Source organism: Bison bison, unplaced genomic scaffold (assembly GCF_000754665.1).
Source record: "Bison bison bison isolate TAMUID 2011002044 unplaced genomic scaffold, Bison_UMD1.0 scf7180017864270, whole genome shotgun sequence".
Classification (NCBI taxonomy): Eukaryota; Metazoa; Chordata; class Mammalia; order Artiodactyla; family Bovidae; genus Bison; species Bison bison.
In genome coordinates this window covers 7,087,564-7,096,506 of record NW_011494842.1, presented here as the reverse complement: position 1 = coordinate 7,096,506, position 8,943 = coordinate 7,087,564, and the positions used below count along the sequence as shown (strand labels likewise).

The 8,943-nt window shown below is 45.8% G+C and overlaps 1 protein-coding gene across 1 annotated transcript in view; it reads right to left on the bottom strand.

The window, feature by feature from the left end:
- ANKS1A (ankyrin repeat and sterile alpha motif domain containing 1A) overlaps positions 1-8,943 on the bottom strand; it is a 142,866-nt gene that overhangs the window by 58,374 nt on the left and 75,549 nt on the right. The gene's annotated exons all lie outside the window — the stretch shown is intronic.

Here is an 8,943-nt window from a genome sequence, read left to right as displayed (position 1 = left end):
AAGTGCAAAACAAACCAGGAGAGAAATAACCGCTTCCTTCCTCAGGTTTGGAGGGGGGGCGGGTGGCGATTCAGAGTTCCACCCCTCTTCCTTCCTTCCTCAGGGAACACAGGTTTTTTTTTTGAGAATGTGCACATCTCACTCTTTGCAAAGCCTCCCAGCTGCTCCTATTTGTTTAAGTTTAACCTTAGCTGGTCCACTGAAATTAAAAGGGTCTGATTTGTCAGTGCCGAGACGTGTGCCGTGCTCCTGAGACGGCCCCAACATCCCGGAAACCCGACACTGCCAGCTCGTGAGGCCAGCCACTACTGTATGCTTCCCCGAGGGACCAAATACCTCTGCCCTGAGGTAGCATAAATAATCGACCAAATCAGAGTCCAACATCAGTATCATGCCAGGACACCGAACAGGCTCTCCCTGCACGAACTCAGACCTATTAGCGATTTTAACCCACATCAGCAGGGCAGATGACAACCCTGTGCTGAGCACTAGTTCACACTCCACGGCTAATGTCCAACCTGACTTTCTCTGTAAGTGGAAATGTACGGTACCGGCACCAAACGATTCTCTAGTCTGCACAAAGCTCTCCAAACTGTTCATGAGATCAGAGGATCTTGGAACCCAAAGGGTCAAGCTCAACTATTTTTACAGATGAGAAATCTAAGGCCCTCAGGCCTCCAGTGGTTGGTCTGGAGAGGTGGGGGAGACCCAGGCGTCGGCACACCTGGCTCTAGTCCTGCTATCTGCTCTCTCGCTGGGTGGCCTTGGCAGTGATCTCATCTTGCTGGGCTTCAAGATCTAAAATAAGCAGGTTGCCTGCGTGGTCCTTAAAAATCCCTTTTATGTTCTGATAGTGATGAGAAGGCACGTCTTCACCACACTGCGACAGCACACTTCCCCTCGAGGTTGGCAGAGCCCCATGGGGAGGCCTCTCCTGGGCCTGCCTGCACAGCACGCCACCCCCATCAGCAGGCCCGCAGTCCCAAGGCTGTCAGGTGAGGAGGGCCACACTTCACACACACAACCCTGCACCACCCAAGCCCAACGCCAGGGTCCCACAGTGCTAGGTCCGCATTTCAGGAAGGACCCCGGTAACCAGCTCTCCAAACGTTGAGCCTGTCACCCTGAGGTCTGAGCAGGGATATGGCTCCATGCACCCCACCCCACCCAAAGGACAGTTTGGTCTCTACAGCTGGCTTGGCTTTTGGCAGGTCTGCAGAGGCCGTGGAGGGGTGGCCAAGGAGCTCCACCTCGTGGATCTGATGACTCACCCACAGGAGCCCAGAAGCATGAACTCTGGCCTCTCCTTCCTCTATTCTTGACTGCTTTGGGACTTTCACACCCCAAACCCCAAAGGTCAAGTCCAGAGCACTGAATAAGCCCTGACAGCCTGGATCGTATCTCCAGGGAAAAAGTGCTGCGTACATGGAGTTCTGCATGGCTTCACTCAGGCCTCAGGAAGCCCTGACTTTTGGGGTATGAACACCACGTAAGTCAGCTGCCAGTGTGCCTGAAGCTGCCCATGAGGCTGACGGTGGGGCCGCATAAGCATCTAATGGTGACTCGGGCCAATGGGACTTCCTAGGGAAGTGGGAGTCAACCGGAGTGGAAAACCGGCCATCTCCAGGACCATACCCTAATGGCCAGCTTCCTCTAGGTTCTGACCCAGGGGGCAGTGTCTCTCTGACCACATCTGAATGTGAAAGAGGGTGCTGGTAACAGGCTTCTCTTCCTTGGCACCAGCTTCTACCTCCTTACTTAACAACTTTTTTGAGGAGATGGGAGTCCAACAACAAAAGAAAAACACCAGTCCAGAACTGGGAGCCAGCCAGGCTCACACTGCCTGGGTGGACCTTGGAACCCAGGCCACAGAGCATGTTCTGACTGCTGCTGGCATCGCCAACAATGAAGGCCCTGTCCAACAGCCATGCACTCATGTCGGCTATCAATGCAGAAAGAGAGACAGATGCCAAGAGCTCCCTAACAGACAGATGCTGGAGGAAGGAAGTGGGTGGAAAAAGGAATGGAACCTTATGGCAGGAGGAAATATGCGAAGAGTAAGAATTTCTGAGGGTCATAATCCCAGTAGAGAAACCATAGTCCACCAGAGTAGAGGAAATCATGGGAAGGGATTCTTATTTGACATGGCTCACCCAGCAATTTCCAAGAAAAGACACCTTGGCATTTGAAAAGCTGGTCAAGATCTAAGAACCTGAGGATCTCAACAAGCTGGCACTCCTTCCCATAAAATACTATATCCAAGACTAAGCTAGATTTCCTGGCAAATCAATGAGTGGGAAAAGACCTACTCAACGGTCCTTTCCTTCAGTAAAGTCAGGATAATATTAGGTCTCTTAGGGACAAGGTGTTAACAATATAATACACCGATCAAAAGCCAGATCTCCCCCAAGCCCCAACACCAAAGCCAGCTCTTAAGCAAATTACTGAACTTCTTTGTGCCTGGCAATCTCATCTATAATTCTGGGATCTTAACAGTACTTATTTCATAGGATTGTTATGGGAATTTTATGTGCGAAGCATTTAGACCATGCCTGGCACATGCCAGCTCCGAACAGATGTTAACACCTGCTCTTATTCATATTTTGTTCACAGATGAGACCTACTACTTCTCTGTTCCTCACAGGTTGTCACAAGGATTGTCAACAACACTGCACATGCCAAGTACTAACATCGTCCTTATAAGTCTCGACACAGGAGGAGGTGACCAAAGGTAAGACAGTGAGAAGGCTGAAGTGAGAAGCAGGGCCCAGCACCATCACTGTGAGCCCTCCTTCCATCAATACACGTGTGCGAAATATCCATCTTCAGGGAGCACCCGAAGATACAAAGACGGAGACACGACCTCTGCTCCAGCAGCCTACCAGCTATTGGAAGAGACCAGCATATAAAGAAATAATTAGAATTCAAAGCAAAGATTAAAGAAAAGTATAAACCAAATGCACAGTACAGTGAGTAGCAATGAGCGTGTGATAACTTTGAAACAAGAGGCTTCTCAGAGGAGGTAGATTTTGAGTTGGACACTGAAGGAGAAGAAAGGCCTTGACAGGCCTCAGAAAAAGTGGAAATACATTAGAAAAAGCAGAGACAGGACCCTTGTGCCCAGGGCTCATGGACTCCATAAGAGGACCCTCGGTCCAAGGCCTTCCTTCGACTGAGAATCACTGTGCTCCCGCCCTGGGAGCTCCATAGCTCCTCAAACGCTCGTCCTCCACTGCCCACGGCACTCCTCCCACCTGCCCTTCCAGGAGAGGAACAGGGGGACACGACACGGGGAGGGCTGTGTCCTCACTCTCCCCATACACCGAGGCCCGCTGCTCCACTGAACAGCAGGGCACACCAGCATGCTAATTCCCAGTCCCTTCAACTTTCCATTTTTATTCATTCTGGGTGTGCACTTTCCTTTTGCCCTGTGAGCTGCTGAAGCAAGGGGTCTTCTCTGCTGCATTTTAATCACTATGATGATCCATGGGGATTCTCAAGGGTTTTTGAATAATAACATTTTAACATTTACACATTTCCTGCCAGTTTAAATGAGGGCTGAAAAACGCAGCGTGTGAGAGGACTTGCTACGTTAAAACAATCCTCAGGCTCAGAGGAGAAGGCTGGGGTACTCCAGTTTCCTGGGCTGTTCTACTTTCTTTGTGCCCTTAGGATTAGAACCTTCCAAACACTTAGTCACAGTGGTGAGCGCCAGAAACTGTGTGTGTCCAGGGAACTCCCAAGTACCGCGACGCTATTGGAGGGTCACTGTGCTTCCCTCAGAAAGAAGGTACTGAGTAGGTTATCCAGACACTTGCTGGAGACCAGGATCTGACAAGACAAATAGACAGAGTCCACACTGTTCCATGACAACCCGAGAAACAGAACAAGAGCTGGACTGGGATTCAGGAGGCCCAAGCTGGAGCTGCAGCCCCGTGACTTTCCCTCTCTGGGTCTCTCTCAAAAATTAATGGCTGGGATGCATTCTCCAAGGCTTTGAGATTTAGTATGGTTTGAATCTGTGATTAGATGACCTAAGTTCCCTTCCAGCTCTGTGACATTAAAACATGAATAGTAGCAGGGCTTCAGGGGAAATGATTTAACCTCATAGTTAAACATGCTTTGGATATGGCCACGTTAGGGCTTAAGGGCCAGCTCTAACACCTAACTTTTTCTTCCTCATCTATTAAACAGGGATAAAAATAGCCTCTACTCGGAAGATTTGTCTGGAGATATGCAATGACCTAATCAGTGTAAATGAACCCAGCGCACGGCTGGCCCGTTAGAGGCCTTCAGTTAATGGAAGCTGCCATCATTAGCATTTTTCATTTACAACAGTTTCCAAACTGTTCTTCATGCTAACACGGCGCCGAGTCTGGTTTCCTTTTCCCCAGCTCAACAGAGAAGACTGGTTTCTTCTAAGTGGCCCTGTGAACCAGGCAGAATAAAATTCAAATGCCAGGGCAGGTCTAGCTGTCTTGCAAGTTTAGTGCAGAGCTGTGTGTGACAGCACGGTGGAGAACACTCAGGTCAGGAACCACGTCCTCCCAAGACAGCGCCCACGGGCACAGCGCGGCTATGAGACTCAGGACCGTTCTACCAGGCTTGGTCCTGATTACCGACACCTCCCCGTTTCCCTAAGCTCTTCCCTAAGTGTTCACGGGCTGTTGTTGGACCTCTGGCCCCTCACACTTCCCTGTTCAGCATCACCAGCTCTGCCTGGATCAGCTTCCACTCGGCCATGATATTTAACCAGGCCTGATTTAATAGAACACTTGCCATCTCTGTTTCCCTTGATCTTCTGCCAGTTCCAATACTGGTTATTCACAACCATTTGCTTTCTCTTCTCCAGTTGCTGGAATGTTGAGCCCTGCTGAATACTCAAGAAACAACTGACTGAGTCCTCTACCAATTTAACTCAGCTGTCTTCCAACAGCTACCAAGCGTTAGGTACTGGCTCCTCTGTGCCAGACATTGTGCTAAGCATGTTCTCTTTTAATATTCACAACAACCATGAGGGAAGAATCTGTATCCCTACTTTACCCGTAGAAACTGAGGCTTAAAGAGGTTACACGGCTTCCTCAAAGCTGCCGACCAAGAAGTGGGAGAGAAGGAATCCAAATGCAAGCCTCACTACCAGGCTCAGTCACGCTTTTATTCACCTAGTGAAAACTATGATTTTGCCGTAAGATCAATTCCTTACCTCTTCCCTTGGTGTACTCTTGGGAAGATAATTGCACCAATTTACTTAGATGATTTAGACCAAACCTCCTTAACTATTTTCAACATCATGTCAAAATCTGGGGATAATTTCATCTCTTCCCACTTGAGAAGTATTTCTCATCCAGGATTTACCAAAGGCCGTCTCATTGCCCAGTGCTTTTTCTAGTCTTTATCCTTCTAGCTCTTACTGTATTGACACTGTTTACTAGTTGTCCCCATTCTCTCCTCCTCCCTTGGTCATGGGGCTTTGTTAGACTGGCTCACAGCCACCTAGAATAAAGCCTACATGTCTCGTCTTGGTGGCTAGGTGTAGCCACATGGCCAAGCTCTGGCCCGTGGGCTATTAGTGAGAGTGGTTTGTGCAACTTCTGAGAACTGTCTTCAAAGTGCTCTTCTTCTCTTCCTTCTGGCCTGTACTGATAGCTTAAACTTCAACAGTTGTCTTGAACTGTAAGATGGCAGAAGGAAACCGGGTCCTTGGCCACCGTAAACTGCCATCCTCACTCTAGACTTCTTACTTCTGGACTATCTGATTTAAGACAGACAGTTATTTGGGGGGTTTTGGAAGTTCAGCCTGGCTTCTAAGACACTGCATGATCCTGGCTATCTTCCCATGTTTTTCCTCTCTGCCACTAAATTTAAGTTCTATTCTTGACATCTTCAGTCTCTCTAATCTTTCCCTCAGCAACTGATTTTCTCATCCATGTTATCCATCACTTCAACGTGGATGATTCATGAATCTGTATTTTAATCATTACATCTTTCTTGAACATCAGACCCACATTTCTAAGAGTCTATGGAATACTTCTAGCTGGATATTTTGGTAACTGAAACACCTCAAACTTAACATAATCCAGAATTGGACTTATTTCCTCAAATGTGCCCCTCCTTCAATCCCCTGTTTCTATTAGTTGCACAATACTTCCCCAATTAACCAGGATCAAAACCTCAGACTCATCCTTAATGCCTTCTCCTCCTCATTCACCCATATTTGGATGAATGTAAGATCCTGTTAATGCTACCTATTTAAAACCTCTGCTATCCATGTTCTCCTTCCAGTCACTTCCTATCATCCCTCTAGTCTGAGCTCTAATTTCCTTTAAGAGATTCCTTGAGATCTCTCAACTTCAAGGTATTCCTAACTCCAGTCTCTCCCAACCGCAATCTAAGATTCTACAATTACACATACACTCAGCCCTCCATATCCATGGGTTCTGCATTGGTGGATTCAACCAGTCACAGATCTAAAATACTCAGAAAGAAAAAAAAAAAATCCCAGAAAGTTCCAACAAGCAAAATTTCAATTTACTATGGGCCAGCAACTACTTATCAGTATTTACATTGTATCAGGAATCAGAAGTAATTCAGATGATTTAAAGTATCTGGGAAGCTACATGGAGCTTATATACAAAAAACTATGCCATTTTATATAAGGGACTTGAGCGTCCAGGGATTTTGCTATGAGTGGGGGAGGAGGGGGAGGGTGTCCAGGAACAAATCCTCTGAGGACACCGAGTGATGACTGTTCTTGAAGTGTGGCTTCTATCCTGTCACCTCATTCAAAAAGCTTCAACAACACTCCACTGTCTGAGGAATACAGACCGCCATCTGAGATCCAATATTCTACGACCAGTCCTTTGTTCCAACCACACTGGATTATTTACCGGTCTCCAAATATGCTATCGTCTCCCACCATCTTACTGTTGCTGATGCCACATCCTCTGCTTGGAAAGGCCCTCTTCTTCCTCACTTCTGCTCATCAAGTAGAATTCTCTATTTTGGGTTTCAGCTCAAACGCACTTCCTTCATAAAGCCATCTCTGATCTCTTACACTGACATAATTTATCCCTTTTTGAACTCTAAAACTACTTTTATACCACTTTAACATATTTTGACCTTTTATGATTATTTTACATATGTCTCATGTATACACATGTATATAAATGGCTGTCGATACATTCGGTGGAAGAAAATAGCTTAGCTCCTGGATGCATAGCTTACAAAGCTCGAACTTATTCCATAATGGAAAGAAAAGTAAACTGCTCCAACTCAGAAATACAAATTGAAAAGATACAATAGGGCTCCTCTGATATAAGGGGTGAGAGAAGAGGAAGCTTCTGAAGGTGAGGCTGAACTATTACATTCTCTCATTTACAGTTTTTGCCTTTGGGAAAAGCACCCAAATTTACTCCTTGTAATCTACCAAGAAAAGCTGGCCTGGACTTCCATGTTAAGACGGCTGACTGAATACAGGTGCTTACTTAAATCTTCTCCCCACAGTCTCACTAAACTACAAGTGGGCCTTCTGCTAAAAGGTGTGCAATGAAAGCAGACCTGACAAAACTCGATCCCAAGCTGCCGAAAGGAAAAGCCAGACTTCACACTATGGAATTCCCCAAAGGCTCGGAAACTGGCAGCACTTTGGATGTGGGAGTAGAGAGAGAGCTAAAATAACATTTTTCCTCCCCTTCAAAAAGATTAAGGTCTTCACAAACTTCACACAGACCAAAATGCACAGCTCTCAGGAGTGACGACTTAATTGCTTCTTAAGACCTCAGAGGTGTAGCATGTGCCAAAGACTCCCCACGTAGCGCTGTCTTCCGATAATCGTGCATCACTGTCCTAAGCTAAGCAACCCCTCCACCTGGCCCGAAACACTATTAGTGGATGCTGCAGAAAAGCGCCACAGAGAACAGTGACTTTCAGAGGTCCTGGCTACCTTCCCATTTGCTAACAAACTTGTCCACCGTTTCTCTGAGCAGGAGCATGCCCCCAGTGTTCAGGGGGCAAAGAGCTAAACACTTGAGAGAAGTAAGTGACTGTGCTACACGAAACAGGAAGCATTGTTCTGCTATGCCAGTCCAGATAAAGATTTCAGAAGACTTTTTCTATATTTGAAACAACTGAAATAACAGAGGAATATCTAGTTGGATAACACTGTTCATAAAACCATCTGAGTCTAGTGCCTTTACTGGGGAGGGAGGGCGGGCTTTCCACTTCATGGATCTATTAAAGTTTTCTCCGGTCGGTTTTTGTCTTTTCCACAGACACTACCGGCATTTCTGGATGTCTTCACTGTGAAGGTCTGTCCTGCATGCTTAGCATTCCTGGTCACTGGGCACCAAATGCCAGTATGATCCCCTCCTCAACTAGTCATCGTGATTAATTCAGTAACTCACCCAGACAACTCCTTCCAAGAGGACGGGAGCAACTCTAGCCAAATAAAATTTATTCTTATTAATTCTCTATTAATTTTTAAAATCTCTGAATTTGTGGTTACATATATTTCTTATATTATTCCTAAATGCTGTGCTCCCCTTTTCTTGATCAGAAATGTTGAGATATTTTAAAAAACAGACAAGTTTTCATTCTAGTTATCAAACCTATTGCTTTTTGCTTTGTTTTTAAATTTTCATTTCTGCTTTCTTTTTTTCTTTCTGTGTTTAACTGAAGTGTAAATGCATACCATAAAGTAGGTGACCTGTTGTATCTGCCTTTATCTTTATTAATTGCTCTCTGAAACTTTCTCCTGCTTAAGTTTTAGTCTTTCTTGTTTTTAAAAAATGAATTTAAGAAGAAAAACTTTATGCTGAGCACCACTTTGGCCAAATATTATCAGTGCTTAAACAAAATATTTCTACTACCATTAATTTCTAAGTTGGAAAATGATAGAAAAGAAAAAAGATAGGCAACTCATAGACTAAATATATAATACTAATC